General features: G+C 39.1%; 1 long non-coding RNA gene across 1 annotated transcript; it reads left to right on the top strand.

Annotated features, from left to right (window-relative positions):
• Window positions 1–3,840: 3,840 nt before the first annotated feature.
• On the top strand, window positions 3,841–11,213 carry LOC110344823 (uncharacterized). Its single transcript, XR_002387677.2, has 3 exons — window positions 3,841–6,295; window positions 9,432–9,602; window positions 9,978–11,213. It is a non-coding gene; the product is annotated as an uncharacterized LOC110344823 (long non-coding RNA).
• The last annotated feature ends 780 nt before the right edge of the window (window positions 11,214–11,993 follow it).

The raw sequence follows: 11,993 nt of genomic DNA, 5'->3' as shown, positions 1-11,993 counted from the left end.
ACAAGTGCTTAAACATTCCTCTGGCTTACATGGCAAAGGCCCTGGGAGACACAGAGAGGCATAGAATGGTGAGAAATCAGCCAGTGAGGTGGGCCCTGCCTGCACTGCCTAATGGGGCTTGGGGGCCCCACATGCCTCTGGGAAATGTACCCCTTCTTAAGGCAGTCTCGGGGCCTTAATTCTCCCCTCTTCATTAAACTTCAACTGTTGGCTAGAGACTCTGGGTATTTAGAAAAACCACCGGGCACTGCTTTTTATGTTCCCATCTGACTGCATTCTGATTAAGGCTCCTGAAGCTCACCTGCTGACATTGCATAGTACCTGGGGGGTGGGGGTTGGCAACCACTTGAGCATTTTTAGGGTGTTCTGTTGTTTGATTTATAGGATGAAACTAGCATTATTTCTGGGGTACTTTGGCTTGTTTTTCTGATATAAGAAATTGAGATAAAAGCAAATTAACATTAAGCCCCTTCCCCTAGTAATTTCATTTTATCCTTTCATGAAAGGGCCAAGGAGATCTGGTGAGTGGATAATTTATTTTCAAATTTCTCATTTTTTTAGAGTTGTGTATATGGAGACTTGTTGACCTTTTACATCTCCAATATAATGCTTTCTGTCATAAGTGCTTCATAATTATCTAGGCTATAAATACTGTATCCTGGCAACTTTTCTTTCCTTTGGACCATTAGTAAGACAAATAGTTTTGCCATGCAGTGATATGGGGTGGGGGACTGCTGAGCACAGGGTCAGGCAGGGTAGCTCCTGATGGTGGCAGAAAGTGAGCATGGGTTGTGGAATATGAGTCAAGGTGTACATTGGGCAGAGAGGCAACATGTTTGGGTTAAGTCAAATCCTCCCTTCTGCTTTTCTCTGGCATTGAGGCTACATGACTTAGATAGTGCTGAGAAAGTTATCTTGCTTGGGGAATAGTCATCCTATGATTTGATTTGATTTATCTGCATGATGCCAACAAACCAAAGTTCTTGAATTATCTCATAGATTAAAGGATCCTGAGAGACTGAGACTCAGACAGTGTGTACTGGGCCAGGAAATCATGCAGACAGATGAAACACTCTGGAGGTACATACGGGGACTTGATAAGTGACAGGTATGACCTTGCAAGTCAGTACATTGACTACTAAATAAAAATGTTGAGCTCATTGATGACTAATTAACAATAGCAGCAGCAGCAGTTTCTACTTCATGTCAACAAAGTTTCTACTTCATGTCATTTCAAAATAAATTCCAGGTCATAAATTCCTCTATTATAGGGAGGGGAGAGGTAACACAAATATAGGAGAATATCCTTATGATCTTGATATAGGGAAGGAACTCTAAGGGGATCAGTATCAATACTTTGAGTTATGATTGATAAATCTGACATTGTTAAAATTTCTATGCCCTAAATAGGACTCCAATAGCACAGGAAATAATGGCATGAATCAACAAATGGAACTATATCAAATTAAAAAGCTCCTTCACAGCAAGAAAGACAATAGAGTGAAGAGACAGCTTATCAAATGGGAGAAAATATTTGCTAGATGCTTCTGATAGAGAGTTAATATCTAGAATTTATGAGGAATTCAAAAAAATTAACACCAAAAAAATCAAATAGCTCAATCAATAAGTGGGCAAAAGAATTGAGCAGACACCAAAAGAAAAAGCACAAATGGCCAATAAATAGAGTGGTACTTCAGTTCACGAACTTAATTTGTTCTGCAATTCTGGGGAAGTTAGCCATCTTTGTGTTTGTGCAGGGAGGATGGCTGTGGTAGTGTGTATCACCCCATGTGGAATCTGTGAATGGAAACAAAATTTTGCTAAATGCCTCTGTTTGTGAACTGAATTGTTTGAGAACAGAAGCATTCATGAACTGAGGTATTACTGTATATGAAAAAATGTTCAATGTTTGTAGCCATTAGAGAAATACAAGTTAAAACTACATTGAGACTCCATCTCACCTTAGTCAGAATGGTTATTATCAAGGATGCAAAAATAGATGTGTGGTGGCACATGTCTACAATCCCAGCACTCTGGAGGCTGAGACAGGAGGACTGAGTGGAGTTCAAGGCCAGTCTAGGCTACATAGTGAGTTTAAAGCCAGCATGAACTACATATTGAGAACCTGTCTCAAAAACAAAACCAAAACAAATCATGCTGGCAAGGATGGCAGTGGTGGTGGAGTAGGGAACCCTTCTATTCTGCTGGTGGGAATGTAAATTAGTACAGCCACTAGTGAAATCAGTATGATATGATAGTTTCCTAAGAAACTAAAGGACTACCATTTGACACAGCTATACCCCTCCTTGGTATGTACCCAAAGGAATCAAGTCAGCATGATATACAGATACCTTTAAATCCATGTCTACTCCCATACAGTTCACAATAGCCAAGATACCGAACCAGCTTAGGTGCTCATCAACAGATGAATGGATACAGAAAGCAATTTGTCTCTACACACAATGGAATATTATTTGGTCATAAGGCACAATGAAATTGTGTCACTTTCAGGAAAAATGGATGGATATGTAGATCATCATATTGAAAGAAAAAAGCCAAATTTACAAAGACGAATATCTTTAAAAAATGATAATAAAGTAGAAGGGAGAATATTCTTAAAAGGAAAGGAATAGGGCTGGGGATTTAGCTCAGTGGTTCTGCTGCCTGCCTCACAAGTGCAAGGTCCTGAGTTCAATCCCTGGTACAAAAAAAAAAAAAAGGAATAAAAGGGAGAGAGAGAAGTTATAAGACAAGGTAATAAGGAGGACTGATACAATCAAAATCTATTATATATATTGAACCTCCCTCAAATATGAATTAGGGTGGACAGGTGGGGAGGAGGGGCAACAGGGATGATGGGTAAAGAAAGTGATCAATATTATTGCACATAGGAATCTGCCACAATGGAATCCATTGTTCTGTAGAACCAATATGTACTAATAAAAAAGATGTGAAACAACAATTCAACTTTTCTGTGCCCTAAACAACACAAAAAGCCAAATCACAGATTGGGAGGAGATGTTGGTAACATTGAGAAAAGTATAAATAACCCAGTAGAAAAAAAAAGAATAGGTAGAGGTTGTCCATAGAACAGGAAACCCAAATGGTTCTAAATATGTGAAGTAATTTCCAGCTTCACTAGTAATAGGGAACATATGAATTAAAACAACAGTCAAGTTGTATGTTGTTACCCTATCAGATTGGCAAAGAGAATTTGACTGGGATTTGTCAAAGATGAGCTTCAATAGGCACTTTCATACATCAATGGTTATGACTAGTTTTTTTTTTTTGGTACTGGGGATCAAACTCGGGTCCTTGTGCTTGTGAGGCAGGCAGTGGAACCACTGAGCTAACCCCCTGCCCCGGCCCCAATTACAACTAGTTCTGAAAGCAGTTTAGTGTTATCAAGCCAGGGTGAAAGAGCATGTTCCTTTAGTCTCATCATTTCCACATCTAGTAGGCACTGGAGAAGTTTGTACACATGTGCATAGGAGAAATATTTATTGCATCATCATTTCGTGAAAGTTAAAAATTGAGATAATTTAAATATTTATTCAACAGTAGAATAAAAATAAGCGGTAGCATATTTATAAAATGGAATGTTATATGGCAGTTAAAACCAAGCTATATTATCATGAATAAAAGGCAAAAGAATTAAGAGGTCTTGTTAGGGGTTATTATTTTGCTGTAGGTATTATTGCAAGTACTGTACTTTTTATGTGGGTATTAACTCAGGTAGTTTTAGAGACAACCTTGTAATAGAAGTACTGTTAGCACCTGCATTTTATAGATGAGCAAAATATGATAGAGAGAAGTTTAAGTAATTATCCAAATATCTCATACCTGTCAGTGGTAGAGTTAAACTGTAAACCACCTGGTCTAACTCCAGAGTTGGTGCTTAAAATACTACATTTGCCTCATGAAACAAACAGAATGGTGAGCAATAAAATATAATGTTGGACAAAAAATTCAACTTGGAAGGCGATACACATAGGCTGATAGTATATTATTTAGGATTAGGATCAACTATATTTTATAATAATAACAACAACTGGCTTAAACAGGAAGATACTAGGGCTCAGAGAGGTGAAATATTTTCTCTCAGACCTTCGCTCGTGCTGAGTGTTCAGGCTGTATCCACGCCTTTTTAACTTTAATCTGGACTTGAAACTATCATGCTACCCTGTGACACTACAAGAGCATAATTGATGTTCAGCCAACACACCCTGCCCCATTTCCTGCCAGAACTTCTAGGAAGGGCTCTCTGATTTGCACCTAAAACAAGACACAAGGGAAAAGGCAGGTGCTGGGTATGGAATGGAAAAACAGGATGGATTTACTGTGTGGTTAGTGAGGGGGTCTTCATTTAAGAGGGCCGCATTAGGGCCAGGCTAAGATGAAGGAGAACACAATCAGGGCCCAACTGTTCAGAAGAGGAAATTGATCTGTAGCCTAAAGGAATTAGGAGGGTTTCTAAACTTTGTTCATGGTCTTGCCTGTGCAGGGCAGGCAGCAGTGAGGCACTCACAGTGGAAACTGACCAGAAATAGTTTACATGCATGGATACTCCTAGTGCCTTTTCTCTCTGAAATCTAAATGAGGGCATGACACTGGTCACTGCCTTCCTGGAGCATGCTCATGCTCACTTTGCTTCCCTGTTAGAGAGCTCCTTGAAGACATGGACTGTGTCTGATTCAAGATCTACCTCAAGGCTGGCACATGGTAGGAACTTAAATGTTTGTTGAATAAACAGATGGAGAAACAAATGACTAAAAGAAACTCAATAGGATGGAGACTCAGTGGAGTTCTGTGGAGTGGTACTGAGTGCTCAGGACAATAAGTACAAAATTAAAGTTCTTCCAGGGCAATTGAACTGAATTACCAAATAAAAATGGGGATTTCTAACAATGGGCTAGAATAACATGGGGCATTCCAACGATTCATTTGTAAAGCAACACAATTTGGGGAAATGATCTCAACCTTCTAACAAAAATTTCATTATTCTCATAATCAAAAAGAAAATAACTAAGTCCCTATTTACTTGGTCCATCCATTGTGTCAGGAACTGTTGAGAAGCTTGTTTTTAAAAAGTACCACTGCCTTCCGCTGCAAGTATTATTCTTACCATTTTGCAACTAAGAGATCCAATCCTGAAGGAGAACTGAGTTCCCAAAGATCAAATCATAAAGGGACCTATTAGGATTTATAAACAGGTTTCTTGGGCTCTAGATCCTATAATTCTGCCATTCCAAGAAAATTATTAGAGCTGCTTTGGTGGTTAGACCTTTTCACTTTCACATAAGGAGTTGCAACCTCAAGATTTGGCAGTAAAGAAATTGCATTTCTCCTTGAGGAAAGACTCTGAAATGTCCTGTAACTCTTCCCGAGGCAATGCTGACTTTATGGACAGTCTGAATATACTTGGGCTACAATACCTAACCTAATTGTTTCCTGTTGGCAAATCTAGAGGATGTAATAGAAAGCTCTTATTTCCCAATGGTGTGATGTTAAGAATTGGTATTATGCTTATGGAAACTCTTTGTATGACAAAATACTAACACTAACCGTGATAAAAAATGAAGGAAAAATACCCTCTCCCCCAATACCTGCTGTTGCAAACACTTATTAAGGAGTGAGAATTAAACACTAAATGGAAAACATGCGTTATAATTTTTTTTTCTTTTTAGAGAGGCTTTACAAATCTCAGTGCAGTGAACTTCGAAATGAAAACACTGGCTTCCTTTCCTGCAAAAGCTGTCTCTAACAAGCCTCTTAAGTACTCTTCTTCACTCCAGGGTCCGCTGAAATGGATTCAAATTAAAGTTAACTCTTAAAACTTTTCTTATGAGTCAATATGCATGAATGCCTCTGTAATAAGACTTTGAGCAAGAATTCTTGATCCCTGTTTTGTGACATAAAATACTTTTTGCAATTACTAGCCTCTTACTTCAACAATTTCAGCTCTGGAAGATTCATTCCTGGCTTCTTTTCTCTATTTGCAGCTTTCCTCTGAGTTTTATAGCCCTCTCTTTCTAAGGAGCTCAAAGGATCCTTTGCTCTGAAAACTTCTTCTTTGATGTCACACCACATCTGTTCGTAGCTTTTCAAAGAGAACTGTTACTGTGGTCAACATTGTGGCTGTGGTGAAAAAGCATATGATTTGCATGTCTACTCACAAAGCCATGTAGTCAAAAATTATTCCATCGCATGACTCAGCCCATTGCTCTCATTACTGTTGATTATGCTGGATTTGGGCCAACCCACTCAGCTGAGGATTAGCATGAAGGCTGTTGCAGTAAGTAGGCCAGTTGTAAATATAAGTTGGGGTTGTTGAGAAGTGTGTGCATTCACTTGTGTATGTCTTTATGCTATTTATGATTAAAAAACACCTTAAATGTGGAAAGTTGCCAAAGGGCCTTCATAGATTGGAAACTGCACACATTTTGGTCTGTGTGAATCATAGGAAAGGATACTTAAACAGATACTGAGGGACACCCAGGGATTCATGGACAGTGTGGCGCTGTCCTTATGAGATGTTAACACTTTCTGAATAATAAACATCCAAAGGAAGTCATGGTGATATTGACCTGATTTATAACATCAACATTTATCAAAGGGAAAATTTCCAGAAGGAAAAGGCTGAGCAGCTGGAACTACTGAGCTCATCAGCACAATGAGCTGAGTGCATAGGGTTGCAGAGCATACACACAGAAGCGCTACAACACCAGGTGGGTGGTTGCAAAGATTCCTAGTGACTGACCATTCCCTGATGCCAATTCCTTACTGTTCCTTAACAACTATTATCATGGCTCTTAAATTCTTTGAGATGGTCTTGAGTTCTTTCAAAATGCCCTTTTTCTAAGACAAAATAAAAATCCAAGCAACATACCAAACAACGCCCCCACCAAAAATCCCAAACCAAAACAAAAACAAACACTCCTCCAACCTAAAAGGCCCCTTGTTTGACCTATTATGCCGTTTTGTGTACAGTTAGAGATATATTACCTGTTTATAAATCTCAAGAAAAGGCCATTTACTAACTGTGAGTCCTACTTAACTGCTAAGAATCTTAGGTACTTTCCTTGTGTACATGTAACACTAAAACTCACCTCTTAGGTTGTGAGGCTCATGAAATAACATCTCTAAAACTGGAACAATTACTGTCTCACATGTAGTAAGTGCCCTCTTCGTAAATTGTTAACTATATACAAATGATCACATTGGATTTTTGAGTCCATTGATCTGGGTTAAAAATTCCCTAATTTGGATTAAACATTGTTATTTATACTTGGATTAGGATATCATTTCCTTGAAGATTATATTTCACATAATATCATCTATACAAGTTAGATCAACAACATAAAGGTAAAATAATAGAATTTAGCTTATTTCCCCTTCCCCAGCTAAAATAATCAAGACTTCACTCATTTATTCTTCTATTCATCAAACCATTTGTTCTGCTTTTTCCTTCCCACTGGGTTGTTCAGCACCATGTGAACTGGTCATCAGTACCTTTAGGAACTTGTCTAACTGTTGATTGCTTCATAGCTCCTCCAAAGGATTTAAAATAGTCATAAATGACCTTTCTGCTGACCACAAGCATGTCAAAACGTGGGAAAAAAGACTCAGGGATTAAAAAAATAATAATAAGGCACAGAGAATAGGACTTGCCATACCAAATGGAGCAAATCTTATTTACAAATGACATTTAACTCCTGAGATCAGCCCAGATAAAGAAGCATCTGTCATCTTTGGGAACATCTGATACTCTTCACCCTGACAAGGGCCTCCAAAGACTAGATTCCCTTTCAATCTAATTGGCTCCATGCCCTTTTCCTGCTTCCTCCACCCATGCATGGCAAGCTAAACCATCTTGGGATGGGAAGCCATCCTGGAGATGTGTGACACTTTGACAGCACAACCAGGAGATGGAAGCAGGGCAGTAGCTTTGCTCATTAAAGCACAACCAGATGCATTGATTTCTGCTTCTGAGGGATCTGGCTCCACTGTTATATGTGGAATCTTAGAGCTCTCACAGATGTCTGTGTGTAGCTGGCATTTCTTTCATCAGAAGGCATAGCACAGAAAGTTTTTTCCCAGTGGACAAGTGGCAGGGATCAACTCTCCCAAGTCAAAAGTGTGGATACATGAAGCAAAAAGTCCATGTGTCAGGAAAGCTGTCATGGAAAATTCAGGTGATCTGACCTAGGCTTTATGCCTTTTCATGCTTCTACTCATGGGATTTCATCCAGCATGTATAGTAGTCTAAACACTGTTATGGAAGCTGATGAAACAGCATGGCCTGGATGGATGAGGTTCCAGCTCCCATGAAGCCTGTATTTGGATGGAGAGCATAAAGAAATATAAACACAATCATACCCAACTGTGCAGAATTCTCTGAAGAAATGGTAGTTAACATATGCTTTCTACACACCAGGCACAATTCCAAGCATTTTGCTTGTATTTATTTAGTTTTCACAGCAACTTTATCATTTTGGTTATTTCCCCCACTTTGCAGATCAGAAAATTGAGGCATAGAGAGGTGAAGCATAATTTGTCCTCACATGGCCATGGAAATTCCATCCTTCCAGTTGTTGGTCAAAAAATTTGGCATCTTTCTTCTTTTTCATATCCAATGCCCAAACATATACAATCAATCAAAAGTCAATCCATCTATCCACTTGTCTGTTTCACCTGACCACTTCTCTTCACCTCCACAGGCACTATCGTGGTCCAAGCCACCATCTTCTCTCTACTGTCTTAGTGCAAATTCTTAGCTGGTTGTACTTCTATCTTGCCTCCTTAGATTCTATTCTCAAAAAGAGTAGCTATAATCATTCTCAAAAATGAAAATCAAGTGATTTCTTGGCTCTCAAAACCCTGCAACGGTGTCCTGTATGTGAAGAGTAAAAGTAACCATAATTCTTTTGCATTTGCATTCCTTTGTGGCCCTGAATTTACTGCTGAAGGCCCTACACATCCTGATTCCATTCTTCTCTATCTTCTAACTCTTCCTTCTTTCCTGCTCACTCTGCCCCAGCCAACTGGCCTTTTAGTTGTTCTAAGTACATACACTCTGCCACCTCAACACCTTCAAACTCGCAGTTGTTGCTGTCTTGCTATGCACAAGGCTCCCCCATCACCTCCTCTAGTTCTTGTTCTTTTCCACAGTGGCCTTGATTGCCCCTAAAACTATAATCTCTTTCTACTCCAATAGTCTTAATCAGCCTTCTATATACTTTTTTCCTTTAAAGCTTTTGCCAAAGTCTGATGAATATTTTTACTACTTTTTGTCTACATTTTGCTTGTTTTCCACTGAAGAAATATAAACTAAAGCATATGTATTTCTGTCTGTTGTTCCTTTCTTTTTACACACTGCCTAGACTAATTCCAAATACTTAGTGAATATCTGTTTGAATTAATGATTTAAGGAAGAAGACCTATTCTTCTGGATTGATAATAAGAAAAGCTCAATACTAAAAAGACGACGATAGTGTCTGATCTAGAAGATAAAGAGAAGGAGGAATGATTATAAAATGCATGAAAGAAGCAGAGAATGCTTACAGAAGAAGTATAATTTGAAGCTAAACATGAGAGACCAGGTACAAAAATAGTCTCATACGGAACATATGGAAAGTTTGCTTGCTCTTACTTTGGTTCATTCTGCATAGGTTATCTGCTTTGCTCATCAAGAATGTCTGTGACCTTGGAGAAATCACTTTCTGTCTTTATTTTCAGGCCATGCAAAGGCAGTGCATGAGTGTTTAATTATTCTTACCCAGCTGTAATATCTTGTTCTACCTCATGGGCTTACTACAGGATTCTCAGGCCTATTGTTACTGACCATTCTGAAAGCTGCATTTGTGCCAAGGGGTGAAGGGAAGGAAAGGGTAAAACTTGTGACTTAGACTTTTAATAATCTCAAAACTGAAACTGAGCCAGGAATTCTGCTTTTGCTTTTTTTTTCTTTATTATAGTTCAGTCAAGAGTGGCTGTGTAGTCAGGGAAGGAGCCTGGAAGTAGGAGAAGATAATTTGGAAAAAGAAAATACAGAAGGCTTATCTTAAGCATGAAATATGGGTCTGGAGAAGGTCTGCCTTTCCCCAAGCCACAGAACAATTCCTGAAAATATCAGAAGAGCCAGTGGCAGGCCAATGAGGCTAACCCAAGATGGTGCTAGTTTCGTGGTCCCACTAACTGTGCTTCATCACATGGTCAGTGATTCTCTAGGATGGTTTAATCTTTCTCTGTGTAGTACATGTTCTGTTTGCTTAAAGCAGGGAAAGGTACAGGGCTTTACTTTGGAAAGTTTCGTGGCATGCCAGCCCAGCCACGTGAGCCCCAAAGAGAAGCCCAAACAAGAGCGTTGTGTAACCAGAGGTGAGACAGGCCCAGACATCAGCAGCGGCCTGTGTATTTTTGGAAAACACATTTTCATCTTCAATTTACACCAGATCCAGAGAGGAGCTAAGTCATTACAAAGTGTTAGCACCGTTCATCTCAACCCGGGACTGCTAGCGTTGTTAAATAGATTCTATTCCGCTGCCATCTCTAGGGGGTGGGGTATCCCAAGGGTGCTGTAAGAATTTGGTTCTCTAGAATTTGACATTTCCGAGAAATTGAAAATGTAAATGAGGACAAAAATGTATAATAGATAATGTGAAATAGGAAGAAAAGGCCCAAAGAGGGAAGGGGAAGTGTGTGTGTGTGTGTGTGTGTGTGTGTGTGTGTGTGTGTGTGTGTGTGTGTGTGTGGTGGGGATAGAGGAAAGGAAAGAAGGGAAAGGAAAAATATGAGACAAGGAAAAAACAAAAACAAAGCCTTTGTAAATAGGAGTGGAGGGGTTGAGGGAGGGCAGGGGCATGGGGAGAAAATAAGAACCAAGATACATCATGTAAAGGTACAAATTCCCAATGATGAATGTCATCGTATTGTATACCTACAATGTACCAATAAACTTAATGAAAAAAAAGAATTTGACATTTCCTTTTTCACACCAAATGAACATCCTTTTATCCTGAGAAAAGATGGAAGAATGGAAAGAAGAGATTGAGAGAGTGGGATGGAGGGGGGAAAGAGAGGGGAAGATGAAAGGAGGAGAGACTGAATAATAGGACAATGCTATTCATGTAAGCTCTCATTTATTAGGTATGTACTACACATTAGCATTGTATTAAGTACAGTGAAAGCGTGGACTCTGATCCTTACACACACTGCAAGGGATGCTCTGCATTTCCCAAAGAAGGAAACAGACTGAGAGTCATGTCTCACAAGCTGAAACCACATAGGTATTAAAATTAAAGGAAGGCTCTGCCCAGGCCTATCTGACCCTGAAGCGTGTGCATTCTTGATATGCTTTGCTGAGGTGAGGATAAGGAAGGCCAGGAAGGGATTCTGTGCTCGGCTCTGTGTAGTAGTGAATCTAACTTTGTCCAAAGAGGTTAGTCTTTTGCCTCTGGGGATTAATATCTAAGCCTTGGAATTCTTTTTTTAATTTATTTTTTAAAAATTTATTTATTCTTTTATCCATTCCTCCCTCAAGCCCCCTCCCCTCCCTATATACAAAAGCTTTGTTTCCATTTTTTTCTTGTCCCTTCCTTTCTCCCTCCCTCTGCCCTTATTCCCCTTCCCATTTGAATACTTTCTTCCCATTTCCCAACATCTATTATACATTTCAGTTCTTATTTCCAATTTCAGTTTCTCACAGCAGAGAAACAATGCAGTATTTAAACATATGCGTCTGATTTATTTCACTTAAGCATATGGTCTCAAGGTCCATCTATTTAGCTAAAATGTCTGAAGCTCATCCTTTATGGCAGAGTAGTATTCCCCCATTGTATAAAAAACCTGACATCTTCTTTATCCACTTGTCAGTTGATAGGCATATGAGCTGTTTCCAAGATTTAGCTATTACCAACTGTGCTGCTATAAACATGGGTGTGCATATATCACTGTTTCATGCTGTTTTTAATTCTTTTGGGAAGATACCAAGA

Source organism: Heterocephalus glaber, unplaced genomic scaffold (genome assembly GCF_053883595.1).
Source record: "Heterocephalus glaber isolate CG9 unplaced genomic scaffold, H.glaber_assembly_v1.0 deba00001606, whole genome shotgun sequence".
Classification (NCBI taxonomy): domain Eukaryota; kingdom Metazoa; phylum Chordata; class Mammalia; order Rodentia; family Bathyergidae; genus Heterocephalus; species Heterocephalus glaber.
The sequence above is the reverse complement of the archived record's forward strand: the minus strand, read 5'-3'. Positions and strand labels throughout refer to the sequence as shown.